Consider the following 8884-nt stretch of genomic DNA (forward strand, 5'->3'; position numbering starts at 1 on the left):
CGCTCTTATAGGCCTACGGTTCACTACTACGATATTACTGAAACTTAGTTCCTGAATTTTGTATCTATTATTTGATAATTTTTTCACTTTAACAAAGTCTTCCTGTATAAGCAACTGCAGCACAGCTTTACAAATTCTATTTTGCACTATAATTGTACCTTTCCTTGACAAATTAGCAATTAAGGTTTGAACTTTCTCCATTGTTCTTCTCGTTATCCTTCACCTGACCGCGTTTTTTGCTTGATTGCATTATTATTTTCCAGTTCTGTAACTCTTCTTTTATTGTTACGCACAGCCACCAGATTACGGCTATTAGCACTAACACGATAACTAGTAACTTCATCGCAGTTCTTTTTGATCTTATTTTCACTTCACTTGTTTGATAACACGGAGGCAAGTGAAACTGAACGATTGATTGCTTCTTGTGTTTTCATTCGTTCTATGTTGATAATAACGCGATAGACTACGTACACTACTAAAATTATTAGAATGCTTAGCCCGATATATGCTAGCATTGAAGTTGCACTCGCGGTTTTTTCCAAATGTGCGCTTTGCTGCACGTTCGAGTTTATTATTTTGATAATTTCTTCATGTACTTTTGGTGGTGCAGGGGTAGTGTTCTCGTTCCCCATTTTAGCTAACTTTTCAATCACATAACGCACAGGTTAGCTTTTCATTAATCTTCACGGTGGTTCGTTCACCAATCACTGCGGTGCTGTTCACTAATCACTACTGTGATTTATTTTCACCAATCACTACGGTGCTTTTCACTCATCACTACTGTGGTTTTCACCAATCACTACGGTCGAAAATCGCAAATTCGACTAAGTCCGGTCGCCATATCATAGTCTGTCCGGAGACTATGTTTCTTGACGCTAGTTCTTGACTTCTAATTACTACCCTTGATGGAAGCAGTACCTGGAGACCAGGGTGCTAAAGGATGTTTCGGTATGTACAGAGTACATTGAAACGCATAGCATTTGAGTCAGAACTAGACTGACTTGGTACTGGAACCTACGTTCCTTTTATTTGGTTTTCAAATCGATTCTTACAATATAATCAATAAGTGTAAAAAGGATAGATATAGACGCCTGGGGCGGCGGTGACAATATTTCGGCAGTAACATATTTGGGTTTGAAACATGAGCCTTTGCGCATCGTCCAAACGGACGACCACCAACGAGTAGAAGTGTAGTCAGCAGAACATGTGGCGCACTTTGAGTGCCGTGATGCAAAATGCTTACGCATGCTGCACCGAGGCCATCGTTCGCGTCCATGCAGCCCTGACCTATTCTAACGTTCTGTATGTTTTTATTGCTAGTGCTGAAAGACAAAAGAAAGACGTTTAAGGGTAAATGCGTGTATAGCACAATGTCAGCAAAAGACGTTGAAACTGCAGAAGATAGAAAAAAAAAAAAATACACGCGAAGCAAAATGACGTCGGTCTAGTGCAGTGTACCATCAGAGTTAAGACTGCCGTAGAAGCCAAAATGGTCGGAACAGCAGCACTCAATGCGGAACCTAATCGAAATAGCACTTCGGGAGAAACTCAATCGAGAGACTCAGTAATCACGGCGCCGACGATGAGTAGTGTTAAATTCGTTGCTTCTACCATTAACGGAGTGAACGTATTGGCTATGTTCCCCGGTAGTGGCAGGCGGGGTAGCAGGAAGGTTAGGACGATAACAAACGCAAAACGCGCTGCGCCAAAACTTACAAATGGTCATCCAGTTCACGACCCTTTTCCAAGTCCAAATGGAAGTATGTACAGGTATGTACGATGTAGCCATGCTACGAACTTTAACAAACGTCGCGTTAAAGTATCCTTGAAAAGCTCATCACTAAGTGCTGGTAGCATCACCATGAAAGATCCATCCATCTTGCCCGATCAACCGTCGTTAGTGCCCTCTAACACCAATCGTTTTTTGATGGAACGCCATATTCTTCACGTCCTAACTCCCTTAGAGGACAAAGAGGAATTCCTTACCAAGGCATCCAAGTACGAAGACGCGCGCCCGGATCGGTTGGAAGGGCTCAGCAAAAGCCAGCTAATACAGTAAAATTAGCAACTGGAGGCCTGCGCAAGTCAGAGACACTACAACGCCGTCGAATCGCTAACAGATGCGATCTGTTGAGTCCGGCAGAAAATGGGATAAGGAGCTCGCCTGATAAGGGAACTCCTGCATTTCGTTCTCGGTGTTTGACATACAACCACCACTAGTAGGCGGTGTATTTAGAAAGATCATTATTACTCGAACTGTCAAGACAGAAACACCACACACTGCATATGGACTAGCCATTCTCCGAGTCCACGCGCCACCTCCTCTGTAGCTCCCAGACGATATGGGTGATAGCCGTTGAAACGGCATTGCAGCTAACCTCATCCCTACACATCCTCTGGACCAGGTTGTCCGGAGTTGTGTCCTCCCCGCATGTGGCAAGCATGCGGTCACGCATTGTGCGAAAACACGGGCACACAAACAAAACGTGTTCCACCGTTTCCTCTAAACCATTGCACACTGGGCATTTGGGAGAATCCGCATGCCCGAAACGGTGTAGATACTGTCAGAAGCTATTGGACATCATCCGGGACAGTGCCGCAATAGCTGTGGAGGCTCTTTTACAGACATAATCGACGTGGCTACCGAAGGTCAGCTTGTCTTCGATCATCACGCCCAAGTGTTTGACAGAGCGCTTTGACAGGATAGTGCACTCTCCTACACTGATCTCCGTCCGACTGCATGTTGTTAACAACCATCACCTCTGTCTTGTGGTGAGCCAGCTCCAGTTTCCTGGACCGCATCCACGCCTCCACAACCTTGATCGAGTGGTTGGTAGTCAACTTTACCTCCTCGATCGTTTCACCGTAGACTTCGAGCGTAATGTCGTCGGCAAATCCGACAATCACCACTCCCACTGGGTACTCTAACCTCAACACCTCGTCGTACATGACATTCCATAACACCGGACCCAGGATGGAACCTTGCGGGACTCCTGAGGTTATGTGAAAGCACTTCCGACCCACCTCCGTGTCGTAAACTAGTACGCGATTCTGAAAGTAGCTTCCGAGAATCTTGTACAAGTACTCTGGTATCCCCAGACGCAAGAGCGCATCGGCAATAGCAGCCCAGCTGGCGCTATTAAATGCATTCCTTACATCCAGAGTCACTACCCCGCAGAAGCGATTTCCCATCCTCTTAGGCTCGAGTGCTTTCTCGGCGGTTTTTGTAACCGACAAGGTAACGTCTACGGTGGACCTCCCCTTTCGGAAGCCATACTGGTTGCTCGAAAGACCATTTACGCCCTCAGTGAACCTCAACATTCTATTGAGGATGATCTTTTCGAGCACCTTCCCCGCCGTGTCAATCAAGTATATTGGTCTATATGCCGACGGGTCTCCGGGTGGTTTCCCCGCCTTTGGCAATAGTACCAGGCTCTGCCTCTTCCAAGCTTCTGGGAAAACTCCCTCGTCCAGGCATTTCTGCATAGCAGACCTGAACATCTCGGGAGCCTCTGCAATAGCTAATTTTAAGGCCAGGTTCGGAACTCCGTCTGGACCTAGGGCCTTACCTACGCTAAGGGACTTAGCTATCCCCACAAGTTCCACATCGGTGACCCTCTCCTCATCGCCAGCCCCTGTGTCCGGCTGTCCTACGAAAGGACGCCAAGGATTAGACGCGGAAAAGTTCCTCCAATGATCTCCTCCAGCATCTCTGGAGATTGCTCTGTAGGAGCCATCACACCTCTCGTCTTGGCCATAACGACCCTGTAGGCGTCACCTCACGGGTTTGTATTGGCACTCTGACAGAGACCCTCAAGGCAGGCCTTTTTGCTTGCTCTTATCTCGGTCTTAAGCGCGGCTTTTGCAGCGGCGAACACCACCCGCCGTTCGTTTCGCTCTTCCTCTGATCGTGCTCGCTGCATCCGCCGCCTAGCCCGTAGGCAGGCGCGGCGCAGGTCTGCAATCGCGTCGGTCCACCAGTAAGCCGGTGGCCTCCCATTTCTAGGGTGGACTCGCCTAGGCATGGTCGCATCACACGCACGTGAGAGCACCGCTACCAGCTCGTGGCCGTCTAAACCGATTAAGTTTCGCTCACGGCGGAGCGCTTCCCTAAATACCTCTTCGTCGAAGTATGATGTCTTCCACCTACGAGGGCTTGGCCTTGGCCTAGCCGCCTCTTCTTCTATCCGCTGTCTGCTGTTGTTGTAGTCGATACTGTAGCGAACCGCCAGGTGGTCGCTGTGAGTGTAGCCATCATATACTCTCCAATTCGGACTACTTGTTAGGCCAGGACTACAAAAGGTCACGTCAATAATTGACTACGCTCCATTTCGACTATAGGTACTCTTGGTACCGACGTTAGCCAAGTCGACATCTAAGATGGCCAGTGTTTCTAGCAGGATCTGACCCCGCTGGTTCGTGAAACGGCTTCCCCATTCCACAGCCCAGGCATTAAAGTCACCCACTGTTACCACCGGCCTTCGCCCTGTTAGCACGGTCGTTAGGCGGTCCAGCATTTGCGTGAACCGCTCGATCGGCCACCGCGGAGGCGCATAACAGCTACAGAAGAAGACCCCGTTCACTTTGGCGACCACGAAGCCCTCGTAGGTAGTAGACACCAACTCCTGCACGGGGTATTTACCCGTCGTCCATATCGCCGCCATTTTCTTGGTCCCATCCGAGGCCCAGTTGCCGTTGCCGGCGGGTACTCGGTATGGGTCCGAAATGATGGCGATATCCGTCTCCCACTCAGAAACCGCCTGACAAAGCAGTTGCTGAGCCGCATCACAGTGGTTCAGGTTCAGCTGCGTTACCTGCACTGTGATTTGTTGTTCACTGCGGCTTTCTTAAAGGCCGGGCACCCTGGACCACCCATCGGATGTCTGTTTTTCGAGGTTTTCCCGGTACAGATCATGCAGATGGGCGGACTCGTGAAGCTTTGGGCCTGATGACCTTCAGCGCCGCATCGCCTACACAGTTTGCGCCTGTCGGGGCCTTTGCAGTCCCACGACTTGTGTCCTGGTTCCAGACACCTGAAGCAAACCTCAGGTGGCTCGTGGAATGTCAGGTGACATACACACCAGCCCACCTTTATGCTCCCTACTTTAACGGACTTTTTAACATTCGCCACAGGTAGCTGAACCAATGCTATCTGTGTCCTTGCTGGCCCTCTCCGTAGCTTAACGGCTGCGGCGGCCACCTGCACATCGCACTGTTGCCGCAGTGCCGTGACGAACTCTTCCAGTTCGGTGATCTCGTCAATGTCTTTGACCTTCAGAGTCGCCTCATGTGTCAGAGCCCTCACCTGCACACCTTCACCAAGGACCTCTTCTGCCAGCCTTTTGTAGGCGGCGCCCTTGTGCTCCTTCTGGCGCTTCAGCTCCAGGATCATCTCGCCCGTACGAGTACGTCTAATACTGCGTGCGTCGGCTCCAAGACCCTCAAGCTTGGCGTCGCTTCGCATCGTCTTCAAGACGTCCGAGTACTTGGACTGTTCCGTCTTGATGACGATAGCGTCGCCTTTCTCGCGCCTGGCACCTGCTCTCCTACGCCTTGGCTTGGCGTCCTGCACTTCTACCTGCGGATTCACCTTCTTCTTCCTCTTCCGCTCTACCTTTGTCCAAGGAGGGTCCTCTCCTTGGATCGCCCTGCTCTGTGGCTGCTGAGGGCCCACCAATGGTCGCAACCTCTTGTTCCTATCGTTCCGGGACGGGCCAGCCTTTTCAGGCCCACCCTTCCCAGCTTTCCGGGAACCCTGGCTGGGGTCCGACTTTCCGGCATAACCACCGGCTTTCGGGGTTTTTATACGGCTGGCCTTGCGGGCGCCGCCAGACAGCTCCTCACCTGACGGCTGCCTCGCCCGCTTCTGCGAATGCTTGTCACTTTTGTCACGAGCATTCGCTTCCACACTCTTCGGACTACCTGCAAAGGAGAAGGCCTCCGTTTGTGTAAACTTCGACGCCTTCTTCTTTGCGGGTTCCGCGGCGACCGCGTGCTCCTGCTTGGCCTCATCGACAGACACTCTAAGTCTAAGCAAGGCCGTTTTCAGGTCCTTGCTTATATTCGACTAAGTTGTTGCAAAGTCGATGATTTTGCCAAGCTGTTGCTCAGCAACCTCTAATGCGGGCCGTCCTTTTCCTACTTCTTGGCTGATGGCCCTCGGCAACCACGCTCCGTCCATGACCTCCGCCGGCTGGCTTGCCGTGGAGTGGACAGGAGCTCCCACGCTGGAGCTACGTAAGCAGCTTCCAGCACCTGACTCCTCACTTCTCCTTGTCGGAGACCTCATCAACCCGCTTCTTGCGAAGGGGTTGATCGCACCACTACTTCCACCTATGTTGATATTTTTAGAATTTTTGCTCATAATATATTCCCACGAGTTGCACGAGAAAGAATGTCCACCACGCCAGAGCTCTGCATTAACGCGGTAAGGGACAGCTTACTGTGGGGGGTGCCCAGGTACCCCACAGGCTCCGTTAAAGATCGAACATCTTTTTCACCCCCTCGATCACTCATTCCTCGGCACGGGTCGCTTGACACCTTGAATTGGGTTTAGTAGTCCTATTCTTAGCCGGCAACTACGCGGCTGACTCGCAAGCGGGGGGGTGCGTCAGGCCCCAGGACATCCGTCCCTGCTGCCCCATCTTGTGTGTGTGTGTGTGTGTGTGTGTGTGTGTGTGTGTGTGTGTGTGTGTGTGTGTGTGTGTGTGTGTGTGTGTGTGTGTGTGTGTGTGTGTGTGTGTGTGTGTGTGTGTGTGTGTTTGTGTGTGTGTGTGTGTGTGTGTGTGTGTGTGTGTTTTTTTTTTCTTACTTAATGGTAAAGCCTTTACGCCTTCCCGACACGCGTTCGATAAGCATGACCAGTGCTACCGATTTCGTCCATCGCGTGCCAGTTCGTGAGGGACTCAGAACAGAGAAGAGAACTCTGAACCCTACGCCTCTAACCTCCACCAAGGTCTACAGTGCCTGCTTCCCCCGGATTCCACTAGAAGCGACTACTTCGGGGGGGCTGTGCTCATGCACTTCACTTGTTATCAGACATAGCTAGTCACGCTAGATCGCTGACTTTATCTCCAACATAACTGCTGCGCTCTCATGAGCTTTATCTTAATCACGTAGCTTTAACTGCTGCGCTCTCGTGAGCTTTGACATACTGCTGCTGCTCTCCAAGTTGACCAGTGGAATGCCGAGGTCAGTTCGGCAATGCCAGTTGGAGGGTGGCTATTCTACTTCGGGTGGCTTTCTCGCTGCGTTCGTTGACCTTTTCCTGGGCGAACCGGTTGAGTGCCGAGGTCGGTCCGGCGATTCCGGTTGGAGGGTGGCTTCCGGTTCGCTGGCGCCCCGACGACTCGAACCCGGTTGATTCGACGTAGTTTCTTGCGACTCAGCGTAGTCCCCGGCGGTGGAGCTAGCTTACTCCGACGGAGAGTTCTCCGGCGGTAGAATATCTCCCGAAACCGTTGTTCGCGTTGCGTATTCCTTCGATGTTGATTGGCAGGGTGTCGAAGTCGGTCCGGTGATTCCGGTTGGAGGATGGCTTCCGGTACGCTGGCGCTCCGACGACCCGAACCAGTGGTTTTCCACGGGCGCTGATTACTCAGATAGTCCCCGGCGGTGAATCTATCCTACTCCGACGAAGAATTCCCCGGCGATGGAAGATCTTCCGAACCGATACTTCCCAGATCGGTGCCGAGGTCGGTCCAGCGATTCCGGTTGGAGGGTGACTTCCGGTTCACAGGCGCCCCGACGACCATTCACTGGTGCTTCTCGCGACATACTCGTCCTAGTCCCCGGCGGTGAAGCTAGCCTACTCCGACGGAGAGTTCCCCGGCGATGGAAGTTCTCCCGAACACGGTGGTTTGATCCCGACCAGTCAGGTGCCGAGGTCGGTTCGATGATTCCGGTTGGAGGGTGGATTCCGGTTCACCGGCGCCCCGACGACCCAAGACCAGAGCGTTACGACTACTCGGACTAGTCCCCGACGGTGGATCTAGCCTACTCCGATCGCGATCCGATGCCCTTTGGTCTTCACGCCATTTCCGCTGCAGTGACGACAGGATCTGTCCCACAGCCCTGTTCACCGCATTCCAGGTGCTTTCTTCCCGACACATTCGTTCTACAATGTTGTCGGGGCTAAGGCTTGTGATACTCTCCGCTAACATCCCGTCTCGTGCTGCCCTGAATCTGGGACAGTGGAAAAGCACGTGCTCTGGTGTCTCCTCATTACTCGGGCATGCTGGGCAAAGTGGGGACTCTGCGTGCCCGAATCGATGCAGGTACTTCCGGAAACATCCGTGGCCTGACAAGAACTGTGTCAGGTGAAAGTTGACCTCCCCGTGTTTCCTATCCAACCAGGTTGAAACGTTCGGAATGAGCCGATGGGTCCATCTACCGTTTTCAGCGTTATCCCACTGCTGTTGCCACTTTCTTACGGTGTCAGCTCGGGCTCTTCTTCGGACTCCTGATATGCCTCTATCTCTATAGCACTCGTTTTCTTCCTTGAGTAGAAGATCTATGGGAATAGTTCCGGCTATCACGTAGACTGCTTCTGACGAAATTGTACGGTACGCACTGCATACTCGCATGGCCATCAACCTGAACGTACTGTTCAGCCGAGATCTGTTCCTCCTTGTCTGTAGTGCCGTCACCCACACAGGCGCTGCGTATCGGAGCACCGATGTGGACACACTTGCCAGTAGTCGCTTCTTGCTACTGTTGATCGCTGAGTTGTTGGGCATGATCCGAGATAGTGCCGAAATCACCTTTGCAGCCCTTTCACACGCGTAGTCGACGTGACTATTAAAGTTTAGCCTATCGTCTAACATGACTCCCAGGTGTCTCACATTCCGCTTCGATTCGATGATGCACTCTCCGACCGAAATTC

General features: G+C 51.8%; 1 pseudogene; it reads left to right on the forward strand.

Moving 5' to 3' along the window:
- Window positions 1–1304: 1304 nt before the first annotated feature.
- LOC134291249 (uncharacterized) lies at window positions 1305–6801 on the forward strand (annotated as a pseudogene).
- The last annotated feature ends 2083 nt before the right edge of the window (window positions 6802–8884 follow it).

Source organism: Aedes albopictus, chromosome 3, assembly GCF_035046485.1.
Source record: "Aedes albopictus strain Foshan chromosome 3, AalbF5, whole genome shotgun sequence".
NCBI classification, from domain to species: domain Eukaryota; kingdom Metazoa; phylum Arthropoda; class Insecta; order Diptera; family Culicidae; genus Aedes; species Aedes albopictus.